Consider the following 20,330-nt stretch of genomic DNA (forward strand, 5'->3'; position numbering starts at 1 on the left):
CCCCAGTTGTGGCCCGTTTGTGACCCCGAAGCAAACTTTGCCGAGGACAAAACTACCATGTTACGTACCAAATATCAAACACCTGGAGCTGGTGGTTTTACGATAAAATGTATTAACTTCTAATATTCAAGTCTGCATAAAAAATTGATCGCAAGGGGAATAGCCAGTTTTCACAAAAGGGACATTATTTGTCGCGTACCAAATTACAAAGTTTTTTATTCGATCCTTCATTTTCTACCAATATCCCATTTCTTACATGTCTTATGTATGTTGTTTGGCTATGTTCTTATGTATTTGCCAATAAATTTGACTTGACTTGACTTGACATTTCAGTAGATATAATACCGTATCTATCGTGCTTTGGTTAAATTTACACACACAACATACAATATCTAAGACAGATACATAGACTTTAAAAATGTATTGTAGATTCACCATTATCAGTAATAATCATGTATATTGTTGGCATCTTTTGATCTGTATCTCACACAGTTAAAAAAAAAATCTATGATTAGCATTACGAAAATCAAAAGAAAGCACGTCTTTTGAAGTAAGTTTTGAATTATGAACTCTGATGATTATCATTTATATAAATAATTATCTTTTTTATATAAATAATAAATGAAAATCAGATATCATTTTGAAAACAAGAGACAAAAGACAAAAATTAGGCAACTATAGCAAACACAGATTTTGAATAAATGTGACACAATGCTTTTACATTCAGTTAAGCAATTTGATTCTTGTGTAAGATTAGCAATAACATATAGGTTAGATTTGTCCGTATTATCACAATTTGTTCTATTCGTAATATTTATAAAGGGGATTTTTGAAAAACAACTGCTGAAGTTTGAATTTAACATCTAAGAATAACCTTGGCATTAGCCTTCAATGTTGTCATACGGTTTTGTGCAAAATTGCATGGGGCATTTAGAGAGCGGAGAAATCCTATTTTGATATTCGAGGGCTGAATTTTTACGTCTGACATCACAGTACGTGCACATTTATTTAGGAATATTTCAACGCATGGGGAGGTTACAGTATGGAGATGTTTCGAAACAGACAGACAGACAGACAGACCGAGAGACAAACGTACTTAAGGGGTTGACATATAGCAACCCATTCCTACTGAAAGGATACACACTCGTCATGTTAAAGTTATGGTTGTTTCATGTGTCAATGTCATGGTGTAAAAGCATGCCAATATACGTTTGAAAAGACTGGTTAAAGTCAAATTTATTCTAAACGTTATCTTCTGGTGTATAAATGCATTTTGAACGTGTTGATAATTTTATTTTACCTTTCATGCCATTATGCTGGCAGTACGACAACATTAATAAAGAGTTCTCTTTCATCTATCAAGAGTTTGATTTGAGAGGCCAATATATATACCAGGTCAAACTATGCGCATGCAAGTATACGTTTGGAACGGGTTTTTCTTTTTCTTTTGTTTTGTTATTTATTGTTAATCCTTCCTATTACTGTAGGTGTGTAAATATATTTCTGAATATGATGATTCATTTAACTGTTAAATCACTATGCTATCGGTACGACAACATTAAATAGAGTTACACATCCTTTAATCAAATATCATGTATAATGTTATGATGTAGTTTCCCTTGGTAAGTTCAACACTTTGCGCATGCGCAAACCACGTTTATATTGCCAATATAGAGGGATTAAATGAAAATCAATTCATTGGATTTACGACTGATTAACTCGTTTCGGTTTTATGATAGGCGACTGTATTTGCCGGGGTAGGCTACACGCATTCCATGACAAGCAGAACATGTTGCTAAGCAACGGTGGTTCTTGATGCGCAACCATGCATTGTCCTTTCTATGACATGCGCACAAATTTTGCGCATAAACATATATTAATCGGATAAAAGAGAACACGTTTGCCTACGGACATCACAATCACGTCAGGACATGTGTAGATCGTTTTGCTTGAGAATGCCATCAGCGTATTTATGCTAAATATTTTATTTGCGAAACAAAATGCAACTAATGTCAATACATCCTGCATGAAATATTTTAGCCATGCTCATCTTATTTTTTATAAGTTAATGGCACATACATGTAATAAAATGGTATGACACATACACATTTACATGTCGATGCTATTTATATTATATACGAGTTCATATTGAATATTATGTACTTAATTCTATAAAATATAGAATAATTTATTGCTTCATAAGTTTGTTTACCGGTTTATGAACAAACACGTGGTGTAACTATCACTGTCGAATGCCTCCAAATTATTGCTTTTATTTATTCAAAAGTGTGATCTTGAAAGAAAAACATAATTTAACATGTGTTATTAATTGATTGAAAAAAAACAGACACTCCAATTTACACTATTCATATATAAATTTCCATTACAATCATTTTAATACTTATACATGTAGTAATTTGCGCAATATAATTAAACAAATGGCAGCAACTCCAGCAATATCAAAGAAAGAGCTTTTTATCGTGTACTCCGCACATCCTCCAATTGGTTTCTTGTGTTATATGAAGAAATTTTTGTGCAATTCCTTCAATACTTTTTGACTTATAATCTGAGCTAAAATTTCATAAAAAAATGCAATATACTCGAGGACTCTCCACAATAAAGGTACCAAGGGAAATAACTCCAAAATCACCATGAGACATTTTATTCAATAAAGGTTTACAGTGCAAACAACAAAATTTGCAAAGGGAAATAACGATTTAAATATTTTAAAAACGGAATGGTACTTTAACTCTGCTGTGGCTCTAAAAGCTTTAATAGATGTTTGAAGTCTCACTCGAATTCATTCAATATTTGTCGAATTATGCTTTATACGAGGAAATTATTGTATGGAGTCTTGCTTTGCACGTAAAGTCAACAAAGGACAATAACTCCAAAAAATATAGAAAGACGTGTACTATGCACTTCCTCTCAATGCTCTCTATCAACGAATATTAATGAAGTGTTTTTTATATCTCGTGAACACTTATAATTTAAGCACGTCACACGAAAAAATTAACACTAGGCAATTACTCAGAACATTCTGCAGATAAAGTAATGGTCCTTATACTCGCCCTTGTTTTTTCATTAAGTTAGCTGCCGTTTTATTAACGTTCGAATTAAAACCTATACTATTAGAGTAACGCTCTCGAAACGGACTATGCAAACAATAATCAATAAAAGAAAGTCAAGAAAGTAGTGGTTCGTATACTCTGCAAGAAAGTAGTGGTTCGTACACTCTGCAAGAAAGTAGTGGTTCGAATACTCTTCAAAAAAGTAGTGGTTCGTATACTCTGCAAGAAAGAAGTGGCTCGAATACTCTGCAAGAAAGCAGTGTTTCGTATACTCTGCAAGAAAGTAGTGGTTCGTATACTCTTCAAGAAAGCAGTGTTTCGTATACTCTGCAAGAAAGTAGTAATTCGTATAACCTTCAAGAAAGTAGTAGTTCGTATACCCTGCAAGAAAGTAGTGATTTGTATACTCTGCAAGAAAGAAGTGGTTCGTATACTCTGCACTACTTCTCAATGCCCTCTAGATTGTCCACATTTTTTTATTTAAATGCGAGTGATGTTAAGATAGTTATGAGTTTCATGAGACACTTTACTTAGGAGCAATACTGCAGAAAGAAGCACGATTCTTGAACCCTGCACTCCTCCTTTCCACACCCACACCCACCCCACACACACACCTAAATATCATCTATAATTACGTTATATTTCCTTTGAATCCTTTCAATAAAAATGGCCAACACATGGGAAGAAATGGTGTAAAACATGCAGATTGTTTTAATCCAAAGTGGTAGTATTTTTCGAACCGAGTGATCAGTACATATGCCTATTTGCCTTCAGATTATGTTTTCAGAAATCGCTGTTCTAATGCTGAATTAGTATTCTTGCTAAAGAGCATGCAAAGCGCATACTTGCAATTAAATCTTCTGATATTATTCATTAAAATATGGTTTATCTTTGGTCTTTGTCTTATATTTATATTTACAACGTATATATGTAAATAAATAATGTACACAACATACTAGTATACAAATTGTTGCTGAATAAATATAGTTTTTTTGTTGTTTTAATGGTCGAATTAGATGAACACTCAAGCTGAACACCTGAATACAAAATCTAAATTAGGAATTAGAAAAAGCTGATTAATAGAGAAACACTATTGTAAAAGGACCTTAATTAAGATTATGCCACATGTCATTTCCTTGTTAACAAAATGAGCCACAAGAAACTTTTATCTTTACATCAATCTGTGTAGTCATGTCAATTTTCAATGTGACTGTAACCAGAAAAGCAGTAAACCCCCGCATGTCTAGTTTATATTAGTTCTTGAATTCCCCTTACAACGTTTTTGACTGAATTAAATGAATTCATTTCGAGTCTTAAAATAACATATGATGAATCTGAATATTTATTAACTTAATGGAACAACGCCCTTTGCATTCGTCATTCTTTACATAGTTTCAATGTTAATTGTATTTAAGATCAATTAAGCAAAATAGTATAAAGTAATTAGCTTACCATGAAATAATGTTGTTTGTTTAATTATACTTTAAATATAATATGTTTATATTAAACTATTTGTGTAAATCATTCGTTAATAGCCCAAACACAAGCATGTGTCTTTATTAAGAAATGACGGAATGTCGTGCATTTTGAATTAAAACCATGTGAAACAGTTCTTACGAACATTTCCTAAATTGGTTTTGAAAGCACCTTGAATATATGTTTGATAATTAACTGTCATCAAATCGTCAATTCAATCTTGAACATTTCAATGGTGTACTATTTATTTTATAGACATAACTAGAACACATTACAGCAATTTCTTACACATTCGCATTACAGTTTCTATGACATATCAACAACCAATAGTCAGTATGGTAAGTGATCATTTAATGAACACTTACCACATACAGATTTTTTTTTTAATCAAAAAATCTTTAACATGATCAAAAACAATGGTGTATTACTAACCACACGGCCTTTGTGAATCATGTTTACTATTTGGACAAATTCAAAACATATAAAACAAACGAACAATTACAAGAACTTAAATAACCAAATCTTATTCATTTCATGTCATACGCGGACAATGACGATTAATATGAAATACAACTGAGTTAATTGAAATTATCAGTCTATATAAAAATAATGTTATAAAACGTGTAAGTATCAATGCGTTTAATTTGAAACTTGCAAATCGAGAGTCTCTTCTCACAGGCTAGACGTATTTCATGCAGTCAGCATTGTAAGAGCCTTTTCTTACATATAATTTCTTTCAAGAGGCATAAAAAAGTTGTTATTTTGACGCATGTGTATTTATGATTGCTTTATTTTTGTTGTTTGACGATGAGCTGTATATGCTTAAGTTGCAAATTAAGTACCTGTTCTGTTATTGAATATACATTCCACTTTATCATTGATTGTAAATAACATATTAATATAATAACATTTTGAATCAAAAAATAATTCTGGAAAAGACCAAATGTGCCAAAATATATTGAATTGAGGCAATCTTGCAATACTATTATTAATAGATACCTTGCCATTTCTGTCAATTAAGAATTTATTCAAAGAAACATATACACATATTTTAATGATTAACATTACATGTTCGTAAACTTGGCTTCTTACTTTACCTTCAGATATGCACACGTAACAACAGAAACTTAGCTTTGTATGTGCAAAAAGCATTTAGACAAAAAAACCTGTATAAATATTATTATGATTAATTGTATATTATGCATTTCCCAAACTTGACTTCTCGTTCTCTTGTTGATTCGCCTTTGTTGATTTTGATGTTATCGTAATAGCATTAATTGTTAAATAGAATCTAAATGCTGTAATCCCAAAAAAGTGTTCTAGCCCTTTGAATGTATTGATACTATATTTAACAACTTATGAAATTCAATACTGATCACATGTCATGCCTTTATATATATGTTACTATGTTTTTATCATGTATACTCATGGACTGTATGTCTATTGCATATATTGAATAAACGAAATAAACCAATATGTACTTTGTTGCCCTTTACTATAAACTTGCTGATAGAATTGGTATGAAAGTATAATATTGAATCATACAGTAATTTATTTAAACATACAAGCTTCTTCATGTGAACACTGTTCATGTATTTATTCAAATGTGCATTTACTACACAATAAACAGTTCAATACACGGTATGATATATAACAAGGCAATATGTTAATTATTATATGAATGATTGTTGTTTACGAGAACAATATGTAAAAAAATACAAATAACACTAGGCATGAATCGAGTAAAAAGCATTTTAAATATATACTGCATCCACAAACAATATAAGAGTTTATAGTATATCATATGTTTATATTGCTAACACTATGTCAGTATTTAACACATTTTATTTGGTGCAAACATATAAAAACAGATTTTTAGTCATTAATCCATAAGCATATAATGTTAAACTTATCGACGAGAATATCTAAATTCAGATAACGATCAATTAAATTTTGAAATGAAGATTTATTTTTAAACAACAATAAAACATCACATCATTTAGCAGGGCATATATAGAGTTAGTTATAAAAAAAAACATCAGCTTATGTGCAATCTTTACTAAAACATAAGAAACGAACAAAAATGTTGTAAACACTTTGAAATAAAGATATCTTCATTAGACACGTATTAATAGCCTCTCCTTAGATGACCTTTTTGCATGAGTGACAACTCAAGCTGGCGGCTTAAACTGCCGTGGCCACGATGTTAAAATTGAAAGTTTTACCTTCGGCGTGACAGTACATGATGATGGATAGTAACAGGTCTCCGCGCATGGGGAATTTCAATGCAATCCATTTAACGTTCGCTTTTGGGTTTTATAGTGTTTTAACGTGCACACACTTGCTTGGATGTATCTAAAATGCATTTCTCGTAGATGTGGTGCGTAAAAATTATGAAGATTTTTTTGTACGGAGCGTTCAGTGACAGACTAAATGTGAATTAATTTAACGATGTTTTTTTATGATCGCTTATCCGATATAAAATTTGGATTTTATTTTGAATCATTCAAACACATACCGTTGCTCTTTTCCCGCCATATTTGCTGTAGAACGCGTTTATAGAATCTCGCGAGAGAGACGCGACATCATACTCATAATTTATTGAAAAAGTGCGGAAAATGGGAACACCTCGGATCTTCATACGGTGACATAAACATCGACCGACCTGTAAAAGGTAATGAAATATATTTTCTTAACCGTTATGTGTCCGCCATGCTTTGTTAAACTGTACTTAAGCTGGTTAATTGATATGTATTCAAGCGTAGACCTTGCAATGTAAAACCCGAAGGAACATGACGAAAAATACCACACTCGGCGAATACTACTCCCTTCGGCAATTTATGTTGACACGTAATCGTATTTAAAGGCACTAAAATCACTGAAGACTGTCATCAAGCAATATTTATTTCTTGCTCTATTAAATGTGAAATTTGTATTGAAATATATCAATTTTGTTTCTGAAAGCCCATTATATGATCGAAATGAAATGTACATACAAAATGGTTGCTAGTGAATATATTATATATATCACTTCCGGAAAATCAATACATGTTTTAAAATATGAAACTGTATTGTTTTATTATGGGTGTAGTTATTTATATACTCAAGTTCAACTTTGTTACAGCGCATTAGTCCGAAATGGTCTTTTTTAAGAAAATACGTGACCGTTAACTATAAAAACTCAAAATAAATATGTCCTGTTATACAAAAAAGAATCTATTCTGTGAAATAGTTTATAATTAAAGCAAATACTACACTCTCAAAAAAAAGGATTAAAAAAAACACTTTACGAGCAAACACTTTGTCTTCATGCTGGGAACAATGGTTTGTTTATTCATAACAACCTTCTTTCTTACCTAGCCATTCCGTGAAATTATCTTTGAAGCTGAATCTCAAATACATTAGCATTTTGAATTTATTGAACTCGTTTATAGGCAATGTAATCAAATTTGCCCATCCGCTTAAATAAATATATTTAACTTAAATGTATCATCTATACGCCGACATACTTGATTTAGTAGTAAATTTAAAGTAGATTTCGTGGTGATACCTATTTCATTTTGTACTACATTGAGTTAGTTTTCGCCGGCCTTGCCAAGTTTGAGAGCAAACATATGTCAGGTTCTTGTTTGAAAGTATATCAACGATAGGTCCAAATATATAACGTATTGAGATGATATATATGAACAGATGTGGAAAAAGGACATTCCAATATTTGAAGAAAACATTGCAAGTTGATGTGAACTACATCAATATGCCATGGTCATATATTATCTCATTTATATAAAATTAAAAACATTAGTATATTCCTTTTTGTTATGGTATTTCTTTTAAATAAATGTTGTATTGTAAATACAGATTATTTATTCATTTATTTTTTATTTATTCATTAATGTATTAATTAATAAATTTATTTTTTCCTTTCTTTCTTCCTTCATTCAGTCTTTTATTAATTAATTTTTTTTATATGTGTAGGTTGTTTTCATGAGTTATTTTCAGTAGTTCTGTTCTCATATAAACAAAGCATGTGGACTCTTTTGTTTTGATAAAGGAACACCATTATGTTATAATTTTGATAACATTGTGTATAGTTAAATCAGTAAAGTATTCAAGATTACGTTTGGTATCCAATTGGGGAAATGTTCACACCTTGAAATGACAACACACACAAAAAAAAACTAAAGAAAAGAAAAAAATACTATAGAAAGCCAAAATTAAAAAAATTAAAATACCTGATTTGTGTAAATAAATATTATTCGCATGTAAAATGACAGCATGTTTAGGTCATTCACCTCTGGCGCTTTTCTGTATGTCATAATACCATGTTTAATGGTATTACCGTTTATATATCATCGACATGAAATGTTAAATATATTTCTAGACCTTAGAGCGTATCAATAATCTTTCGGGGTCCGGTGCTACAGAGCTAAAATAAATAGGTTTCAACTACAAGTATTTGATTTACGTGTAAATGGCAGTGTTCATTGTGCATATGGACAAATTAAGTACAATGTAAAACGTCTTTTATTAATCATATATCTATAAATATGTTAGTTTTGAGGCACCACATATAGTTTATACAAACCTGTCGTAAATGGGTTCGAGACTGTAACTGAATAATTTAATATATAGATAAGAATTGACATATTTTAAAGATCCAAATGTTTAATCATTAGATTAAAAATACTTCAACAATATCAGTATATAGTAAATGTTGATTAACACGCGCTTTATTATTTATCCATATCAAGGCACCCTTTTTTAAACAAAATATTTCATTCTAGATAGATTAACGTACTCGAAAAACAAACTTGTAAATGGTGTACTATTGTTACTTATATTTATAAGGATTCTTTTGATTATGTAGTATTTTATGCTGTTGAAGAAGTCATTACCAATCCAGTAATTAACACTTGAATGCCATCTAGCATTAGTTTAGTATGACCTTTGTCAGCTAATATAATTTAAAACTAAATAAAGAAAATGTGAAGCATCGTGTCATAAGCTTTAATTTAAAGGCTTTTTCAATCAAACAAAAAGAACAACATTTCACTTGTTATGGTAAAGCTTTTCATTTTGCTTATTTTAAGTGTTATTTAAAAAATAATAAACAGACAATATGAATTGCTCCAAAATACAAAACGTTCCATGAGTGGGAATTTATTGTTTTTACTTTTTTGCAAATTGGTTCCCCCTATTATGTCAATGAGTTTCGATGGTTTGTTTATAGATGTCAATACATTTACTTTTGTAAATGATGTTCGAACACTGTACATAGTAATTTTTGTATATAATTATGTATGTTTTTGTATTGTACTGATGAACTTTGACTAAAATTTGTTAACTATTTTGTTAAAGGTCAAATGCATTTTTCCGATGCTCCAATAAAAAAATGAAATTTGTTTTAACATAAGATATGCTCTCGTCATGCAAAGTCTGTCCGCAATCTAGTGTATCCATTAAGGCGGGACTTTAATGAGATATGTTGTTAAATGTTATACTTGATAACTTAAATATGTTCTGTGGCTTACAATACATGTTTAAACGTTTAAGAGTGTTGCAAAAACGATTCATTATCCTTTTAATACCATAATATGATGACTTAAGATGCCTTATTGTCATGTTAAACTTTACAATTAAATTCGTATAAATGATTAAAACAGAACGCTTACTTTTAAACCATAAAACTGGTTTTGTGCTATAGGCAATTAAACTTTGAAATGTAATAATAATAATAATAATAATAATAATAAAATCTTTATTTAAAGAAGATAGACTTGTTAAGAAATACATCAGATGAAATTACATAATATGCAATTTATATAATACATTTCTTATTTTCAACAAGGTCTTCTAACAAGAAACAATTTACAACAAATACATCATATTTCATCTTGAGCAATAAGAACAAAACATAAAGAATCATATATGCATACACATATAATGATATATATTATAATTAAAAACAAAATGACAGACATAAAACTACAATAACCATTTATGCAAGAACAGTGAATTTATTAAGATAGTATACAATACAATAGGCATTTAACACGTATTAAAGAAGCAGAAGATTTGTTATTTTGTACTGTTTTGCTGGAAGAAAATAGTTTATTACCTAAAACAGTCGTAATAATTAAGAAAAAATAAGCTGTTTGCCAGTTTAACATATTTAGTTATGTACTGATTTATGTATCGACTACAACTACTTATTAATGTAAATCATCCATGTTATTTCAAACAAAGGACAAATTCAATGTTGACATTTGGATGAGATGCGCTTAATTGAACATGTCTTAAAATAGACTGTTCGTCCATAAATCATGAAGTTGCCTCTTTCAGCGCTGGAACCGAATTTTGAAGGCATTTGCAAACAGTTTGGATCCAGATGAGACGCCACAGAACGTGACGTCTCATAAGAATCCGAACTGTTTGCTATTCTGATAGTATTCTTTGCAAAAAAATCGAAGGAAATGCTAATTTTAGAATTTCAGCAGACGACATTTTAGCAGACGACAAATTTCCCAGCATGCAAAGGGTTAAACATATCTCATTCATTAGAACCAGTTATAGAATTAAAGAAAAAAGTGTGTTTTTTCATGCTCTTATTATGAAATGTTTCATTTAATTGCATTTATCTCTTAAAAAAACAGATGCTTCATTTGAAATAGATACTTCAACGCAAACAACGTGGCTGAGCAATTTAAACCCATTTATGCCTAGCTTCTAGAAAAAATGCCTTTGTAAACAGCATAGACCCAGAAGAGACGCCGCATGATGCGGCGTCTCATCAGGGTCAGCGTTGTTTGCTTAAAATAATTTCTGTAAGAAATAGTCTAAATATAGAAATAAATATACTAGACAACCCTAATTTTGGAAATAAATTGATCCAATTTAGAAGGATGGGAGAGTCCACTATGCATAAATGGGTTAATATATATGTAATCTTGTTGATCCATTATACCAGTTACCATTCGCTTACTTTAAATGATTCACTTTTATTATTACATGTATCCTTCTTAAGTGATGGTAGTTTTGATAGAAATCAACTGTTTCTTATAAGAGCGTTGAAAGTTTAATGTAAAACGAATAGCTGCTTCTCAAAATTTACCACATGCATTTAAATACATTTACGACTATACGATTAACCAAACAATACACAAAGTGTAGAGTTTGTTGAAATTCATGATTGAAAACATATTGTTTTGTTAATTCAGATTTCAATGCATGGGTGCATTTTATAATGCTTAATTTGGTATTAATTGCTGCACATTAACGAAATGCATACGCTTGAAAAATGATGAATTACGATAAACAGGCGGTGTTGCACAATTGCAATTTGCAGCGTTAATTGCAATATTAAAAATCGAAGCTTGGCGCCGCATTATACACGTGCATGTTATTAAATCTTTATCCACTATGCACAACATACGAGGCATGATGACGGTTTGGATATCGTCCCAGAAAATCGTTTGCATCAACATTAAAGGGATTTCTTCGCAAATTTGCGTATTTGTTAATGAAAATAAAAGTCGCTTCATGTTTTATGTTTTCTTACGTTCTATATCTTAAATAATTTGACATAATTACAAAGTCAAGACAACTCGTTATGTGCACGCAAAAATTTCATCGGGGTTCAAACCCGAGACTTTTGACAAAAAAAATAACGCGCAACCAAAGGGTCATTTAGGATTAAGAACGTTTATAATTGTACTATTCGAATAAAATAATTGACCAAAATAACGGATAAAAAGCGTTCAGCATGTTTTAGTATTTATCCATTTTGTTTCAAGATTGATTATGATCCAGAGGTGAAAAAAATGTCTAAAGCTTTGAATGACATTCCGCTAATTTAAATAAAATGTATAAAATTTTAATCGATGACATTTTTTATATTTTTATTTTGCAAATCTGAAAAAAGTAAGTCCCTTTAACTGCGTTATTAAGCTTCAAACTTACAACAGTGAATAAAAATAGCCTGCATTTCGATCCTAAAAATCTTCGATAATTCCCGTGATAATGGACTTAGAAAGAGACTTGATGCAAAATGCTCTAGTTCATATGTTTTGATATGTTTTGAAAGGTGAATACATGTTTGAAAGTTTAGGCTTGTTGCACATTTGTTTCATACTACTTATTATATGCAAATGATATCAATACAAATTTTCTCCTTACAATTAATTAATGACCACAGTATGCCATGACAGAAGTTAAACAGTGTTCATATTTATGTGTCATTCTAATAAAATTTGTTTAGAAAGGTTATACAGAATACCAATTTTAAAACCTAATAAGTAGACATGTCACACATGCTTCTTTGACGAATATTAACAAACTATAAGTGTACCTTTATTGATTACCTGGACAATAATCATTTTCATTCAAAATAACTTAACTTCCAATAGTAATAATTTCGTAAAGTAACGTTTAGTCTGTTCACAAAACTACTTCAAAGCCAAGCATTCATAACATTATGTTAACACCAAAAAGTGCACGAATTACATTTTATTTGCATGTTCAACAATTCAGATACGTTTAATGGTTTTCATTAATCATTTTAATGAACTATTACACCATAAGCTGCAAATGTATGTGGTACTCGAGAGCGTTTATATAAGCAAAGGGCTTTCGATGCAATCGAGCTAAAATAAATAGGTTTAAACTAAATGTATGTGGTAAAGTTGCACCGAATAAAAGTATGTAAAACAAACGTATATTTATCATTTATCTATTAAAATGTCAGCTTCTTGTGTCATTAATGATCATATAGGTCATGTTTTACACCAAAATATTGGATGTAACTAAAATTGCAAATTAAAACAATAATGGAATTTATATGCTACCCCATTTAACATGAGCTTAGGCAATCAGTGAGTGGAAAACATTTTTACGAACATCTGATGAACAAATAAAAAATACAAAATTATTTTCTACACAATATTGCTTTTTCTCAATTTATCGAGTTTGAAGTAGTACAACTTATTTCGACTTCTGACAAATACTTAATTGGATTTAAGTACATCCTGGTATTAAGGTTTAATATAAAAAAAAAGAAACCTAAATGCATCGAATAAAGTTCTCCTTGTATTAAAACACGCACGGAATATTTTGTAATAATATTAGATTGAGAATAACTGTGGATATGTTTATGGTTATATATTTTACTGGTTATTAAGCTCTTATGTTTTAACTCTATGCACATACAACATATAACATATTTACAAGTGATGTATACTGTGTGAGAGATGCTTATCTACCCATGACAGGCGCATTAGAATAATAAACCGAAGTCGCGGAAAAGTTATAAACTAGTTTGAATAACTGTTCTAATTAATATCATAAGATTCCAATTATTTTCTTTTTTACTTTTATTTTAAATGCATCAGAATAAATCAACAAGGTAAAACGTAAAAACTGACGTCTATGGTGAGAGCTTGTAACAAACATAATATCTATTATCTAAACAGGAGTCCACGCGTGTATATTTAAATTCAATATAAAGAAGTAAAACTCCAGCTGCTGGATTCTTATGGATGCTGCATTCTTATTATACACAAGGTCGTGGTCCTTTATTTAAGACAAGTGACCAAATGCCAAAACAGTACGACACAATACGAAACAACATACACACATAGTAGACTAAAGCTGGTGTCAACGCCTTGGGGGTTTTAACCGGTTTAGAGCGCTCAACCTCAAACTTGGCCCAGCAATATTCATGATATTTATATTAAGTGCAAATAAAATTTAACCTCAAAGCATTGCAACTCAAATTAAATAATAATAAAATAGAATTAAAACGCATTCAATTAAATTACCATTTAATTACTTAATAGTATGAAGGAAACCCTTTTAGTCGGGTCTTAACATTCACTTCGAAATACAAATACTGTATATAAGCATACTACAAAGACGAAAAAAAAACATATACCGACCATAAAAAGAAACATTTCGACTCCTCAATTAATCAAAAATAATGAGATGAATGCAAATATAACCATTGTGATTTAAATTCCAATAAATCAAAAACCTGATTACACGACGTAAAAATAATGCATGCGTTGGCAGTTAAAAGGTTAATTCTATTTAGCAATGGAAAAATAAATTTGAAATCTACATAACATCCGACAAGCTTGTTATTATGACACAATGGTGAGTTATTTTAAGCAAATCAATACATTTAAATTAACCAAGGTCGCAAAAAAACGTGCTTTGCATAAACAAACATGTACTTATGTCATTTTGTTTGTAATGAATGTCAGGCGAAGTACAACATGTCTGAAATTATTATGATGTCTATTGCAGTTGATAATGACTTAATATTTAAATATTACATGTATTATGTCCGTTCGTTCATAGGGTGAACAGACCAAACACTATGGTTATAAAATAACCTGATACTATATGAGTAAGATGAAACTTCAACAGAAAAGCAACACCTACCATATATTGAGTATGGGTAAATTTTGCTTTAATGTGAGCTATACATTAAAATATATATAACACGTGTATATCGATCGAAAATATTTCAATTATTGGATTATTTTTATGGTTGTTTTGTTTTGTTCTTATTTGCTTTAATTTTTATCTTCTCCAACAAGCTAGCAATTTAACTGTTCTCTATTTCATTGTTTAGGCTAAACCAAGATATCAAAGCCATAGCAGGTTATTCTTTAAATAAATAGTTTTTCAATACAATACATATTGCCTATTCAATAGCTTTTGAAATAAATTTCATAAACCATTTAAATATATTAATTTTCTTGTCTTATGCATTGAAAGTATATTTTCAGTCTCAGGGCCAAAGCACCTACTGTGAGGATATGGATACAGCCTTTTTCGGGGAAAAAAGACACAATTGTCTGGCTTATTGGAATGAAAAATACTGGGGTAGATTGGAAATTAAGAGACAAATGCATGATTTTAAAGAAATTTCTTTAGGGAAAAGGGCCTTTTTGGTGAAGGGGAAGAAAAAGAGGCCCCTTGCAAAGAAGGGTTTTTTTGGCTCTGAGTCTGAATGATTGCAAACTAGCTTACGTCACGACTAATTAAGTATCTATAAGATTGGACACTTAATTAACGTTTTGAAATAACTTTACAATGCTATTGATAGGACGATGTGCTCAGGAAATGGGGCCACAACTAACTAAGTATCTTACAACGTTAAACGCTTAACTAACGTTTCGAAAGAACTTTACAAGGCCATTGATAAGACGACGTGACCATATTGTAACCTCAAAAGTGTATCGTGCTTGTTATTTCTGCAGTCAATGTGATGAAGCATCACTTCATGACACCATTTGTTGTTCATGTTGGCTAAAGGACACGCGGTTTTATTGTCGCCCTTTGCCATGTAGCTGTCAAACCTTTCCTTTCTAGTTTAGCGCTCACAGGAAACGTACGGCATGCTTTAAAGATAGACATTGCCTACAGATGCAAGCGTCCCTGCGTATGTGATATTGCCAAATTTAGCAGCTGTTACTAGTCAAATGAAGGCATGTTTTTGCCCTGAAATAGGTTTCCATTTTTAGCAGCACGCATGCATGATAAATGGATTTAAGCCATTGCTTTTAGATCTGAACGTTTGAGGCTACATTTGCTTACTCATTTTCCCTGTTGAATTTGCTTTGTGCAGTATTCAACCATTAAGGATCATTTTATCATCAGTCTTTAAGACATAAGTCAAACACATACCACTCCATTTTATTGAAGCGTATTGTTTTTCTTCTTCTGTAAGCGTCTGCGTATTGACCAAACCAAACGCGCCATACAGAAAATTTCTGGATTGATTAATATGATACGATGTTTAAGTTGTTCTGCTATTAATGAACAATCAAAACGCCTGTTAAATCGGTAAACAGTTTCACGTTTTCAAAGAAAAAAAACGTTTGACAAGCGAACAGCTCCATTATGTATTCGTCTTGTTCAAGAAATAGGTTCTAAGAAACTGGCTAATTAAGTTGTACTTGTTGTAAAGTGCGGATGTTTATAAGTTTTAATTATGCCTTCTTTTGTTTGTTCTTCCTGCTATAAATTTGTATTCGGATAATATTTCATTTCAATACAACATGCGTTGAATTTAGAATTCGTTAATTATAACCTGTTTTTGCGATTTGTGATTCTGAACTAAATGTTACGTTTGGCATATCTTCAAATTGGTCCAAACCCTGAATGCGTTGCAAGTAGGTGTTTATGTTTAATGTTGATGGGTATCTATTGCCGGATATTGTTGTGTCATGTAGAAACAGTAAATTAAAGACAAGTAACAAGACTTTATCATTTGAACACAGTAAGTTAAAGACAAGTAACAGGACTTTATCATTTGGACACAGTAAATTGAAGACAAGTAACAAGACTTTATCATTTGAACACAGTAAATTAAAGACAAGTAACAAGACTTTATCATTTGAACACAGTAAATTAAAGACAAGTAACAAGACTTTATCATTTGGACACAGTAAATTAAAGACAAGTAAAGGGACTTTATTATTTGGACACAGTAAATTGAAGACAAGTAACAATACTTTATCATTTGGATACAATAAACTAAAGACATGTAACACGTTTTAATCATATGGACACAGTAAATTGAAGACAAGTAACAAGTATTATTTGATATTGTTCAAAATGATTTATTATTCCTATTTGTGTTGCTATTTTTTCATACATTTATGTCAAACAGATATTTTATAACTTATTTTTAATTTAAATTTAATACCCCTGTAACATCAGCATCAGTATTATTATACGAGGTGAAACAATCATGATATTTTATAATTCAATAAATTATTTCAATTAACAATATGAAATTGTTCTTAATAAGGACTATACACACGTATGAATCACATATATAAACATAAAAATAACTTGCCTAAAGTAATTTGAACCATAAAGCTCGTATGTAAAGATAATACATGCGGCAAGCAAGCGGATATTATTATTATGTCACTAATACAAGAGCTAAGTAAAAATATGAATTAGTCATAAATAAACATTTAACATGCTCTTGAGATGAGACAAAAATCGTGTTAAACGTAATCTGGACAAGGGGGGGGGGTAAATTTTTGCAAAATCTCTTGTTTAAAAATATTTATTTTGATTTGAAAAAAAAGCACGCATACAGTATCGCGTCAATGTATACAATATGACCCGCGATACATTATTAAAACAGGGTTCACCTTCTGTCCGTCCGTCGTTCTGTCAGTATTTCTGCCTGTCTGTCGATCAATGCAAACCATGTCTTTTAAACTGGTTAAGGACATTTAGGACCTCACACTTGAACAAAGCGGATAAATTGTGATTGAACATCAAACGAGAATATTGCATATTAAATGAAATTGAAATAGCGTTAAAAAGCTATTAACTGCAGTTAATACTTTCCCACTCTGAGGCAATGTGAAAATTGCTATGTGCAAACTGCATAAAACAAGAACAGCCGGCGAGTAACTCGCAGTCTGTGCAAACAGCATAAAACAAGAACAGCCGGCGAGTAACTCGCAGTCTGTAGAGGCTTTATTCTGTTTGCTGCTCATCAGTATCTAAGGGTTGGAAAAAAAATCCGTTAAAACTTGAATCTAGTAAGAAAGGTCTTTAATTAAATGTAACTTTCTGTGGGACTACAAACACGTCAAAATACGTATAAAGTGGTAAAGGGTTAAATACGCATCTAAGTTGTAACTTTCTGTGGGAATACAAACACGTCAAAATACGTATAAAGTGATAAAGGGTTAATACTTATCTAAGTGGTAAAGGGTTAAATACGTATCTAAGTGGTAAAGGGTTAAATACGTATCTAAGTGGTAAAGGGTTAAATACGTATCTAAGTGGTAAAGGGTTAAATACGTATCTTAGTGGTTAAGGGTTAAATACGTATCTTAGTGGTAAAGGGTTAAATACGTATCTAAGTGGTAAAGGGTTAAATACGTATCTAAGTGGTAAAGGGTTAAATACGTATCTAAGTGGTAAAGGGTTAAATACGTATCTAAGTGGTGAAGGGTTAAATACGTATCTAAGTGGTAAAGGGTTAAATATGTATCTAAGTGGTAAAGGGTTAAATACGTATCTAAGTGGTAAAGGGTTAAATACGTATCTAAGTGGTAAAGGGTTAAATACGAATCTAAGTGGTAAAGGGTTAAATACGTATCTAAGTGGTAAAGGGTTAAATACGTATCTAAGTGGAAAAGGGTTAAATACGTATCTAAGTGGTAAAGGGTTAAATACGTATCTAAGTGGTAAAGGGTTAAATACGTATCTAAGTGGTAAAGGGTTAAATACGTATCTAAGTGGTAAAGGGTTAAATACGTATCTAAGTGGTAAAGGGTTAAATACGTATCTAAGTGGTAAAGGGTTAAATACGTATCTAAGTGGTAAAGGGTTAATCGATAGCTCAACAATTACCTGTAGCTTTTTAACAGTATCGCAGGTTTATATATTTTGTGACAATTGCAATGTGTAGCCATCATTCAACTTGACGTGAGAACGACCAATTTTAAGTCGCAAAATTTGACTAATACATAAATATATTAATCGAAATTGTTCAATATTTGATTACTTAGTTGGAATTATGTACTGTATGTTTGTTAATATAAACGTTTAAATACGGACTCGTAATGCATATAAACATCTTCGTGGTTGTATTTGAAGATATTTGAATTTGAAACTATATTATATTTTTGTAATTTCTAGTCAGATACCTCTAAAGCGCTATACAATAAATTAAATGCAGAAATAAATCACATTGAGACATGAAATGTAAAATTCAATAAAGGTTCCTTTATAAAAAGCTATGGGTAGGACTCGAATGTGAGACGAGCATTCTCAAAACATGACAACGTATTTTAGTCATTATCATTATATATATGACTTTGGATATGGCTATATACAGCATGATAAGGATTAAATAGAAACGTTAGTAGGATTATATTCAACAATGATCATCATCATTATTATGATAATATTAACTATTATTAAGATGCAATAAAAGCCATGATTATAAACATATAAAGAAGCATACTCTCTATGTAAATCGTTAGTTTATTTTATTTCAAATACAACTAGAATTTCTCATTATAACGCCCACATGGTCACAGGTCACGGTGACAATTTAACGGGTTGCTTTTTCTCGGTTCCTTTTAATATGAAAATCAATTACAGGAGTCGAAAGCATCGCTCATTTATAATGTATTAAAACATGTTTTCATTAAGACAATGTTTTTATTCGCATAATATCATTGTTTATTCGATATCTCGTTTATTCGTTTTAGCACTTAAGTACGTGTTGCAAAGACCTTTTGGACAATTAATACCATGGTTGTCCTCATATGCGTTACAATTTGGCTGCGGAGCGCCCCTATTCGTCTTAACATATCCAATTAATTGTTTATATACTTTTTTGGAAGGTAACCTTCAGTTTTAAATAAAAAGCATAAAGAACTCAAACTGCGCATTTGTAACATGTGCCGATTACAAGATACAATGCGACGTAAACATTTACGGGCGCGACAGAAATTCATTTTGTCAAATGAACGTCTTCATGGACGCAAATCATTCTAACACAACCGGATGCTGTCTTCCGGTCATTATTTTTAGGTGACCGTAATGAACTTAACATATATCATACGAAAAAGGATGTTAGTTTTTGTATGCTGTCATTTTGTGTCCATGGTTAATTGCTTGCTAATTGAAAAGTAGTTATTTTTCCAAAACCTTATTTTTTGTTCATTTAATTGTTTTAATATCAAGCGATATGTATATATAAGGTGACCCTTTATTATTCTACATTTTCTG

The 20,330-nt window shown here is 30.8% G+C and overlaps 1 protein-coding gene across 1 annotated transcript in view; it reads left to right on the forward strand.

Moving 5' to 3' along the window:
• Window positions 1–20,330, forward strand: part of LOC127838009 (ribonuclease 3-like) — a 521,860-nt gene that overhangs the window by 202,722 nt on the left and 298,808 nt on the right. The window lies entirely within an intron of this gene.

This window comes from Dreissena polymorpha, chromosome 7, assembly GCF_020536995.1.
Source record: "Dreissena polymorpha isolate Duluth1 chromosome 7, UMN_Dpol_1.0, whole genome shotgun sequence".
NCBI lineage: Eukaryota > Metazoa > Mollusca > Bivalvia > Myida > Dreissenidae > Dreissena > Dreissena polymorpha.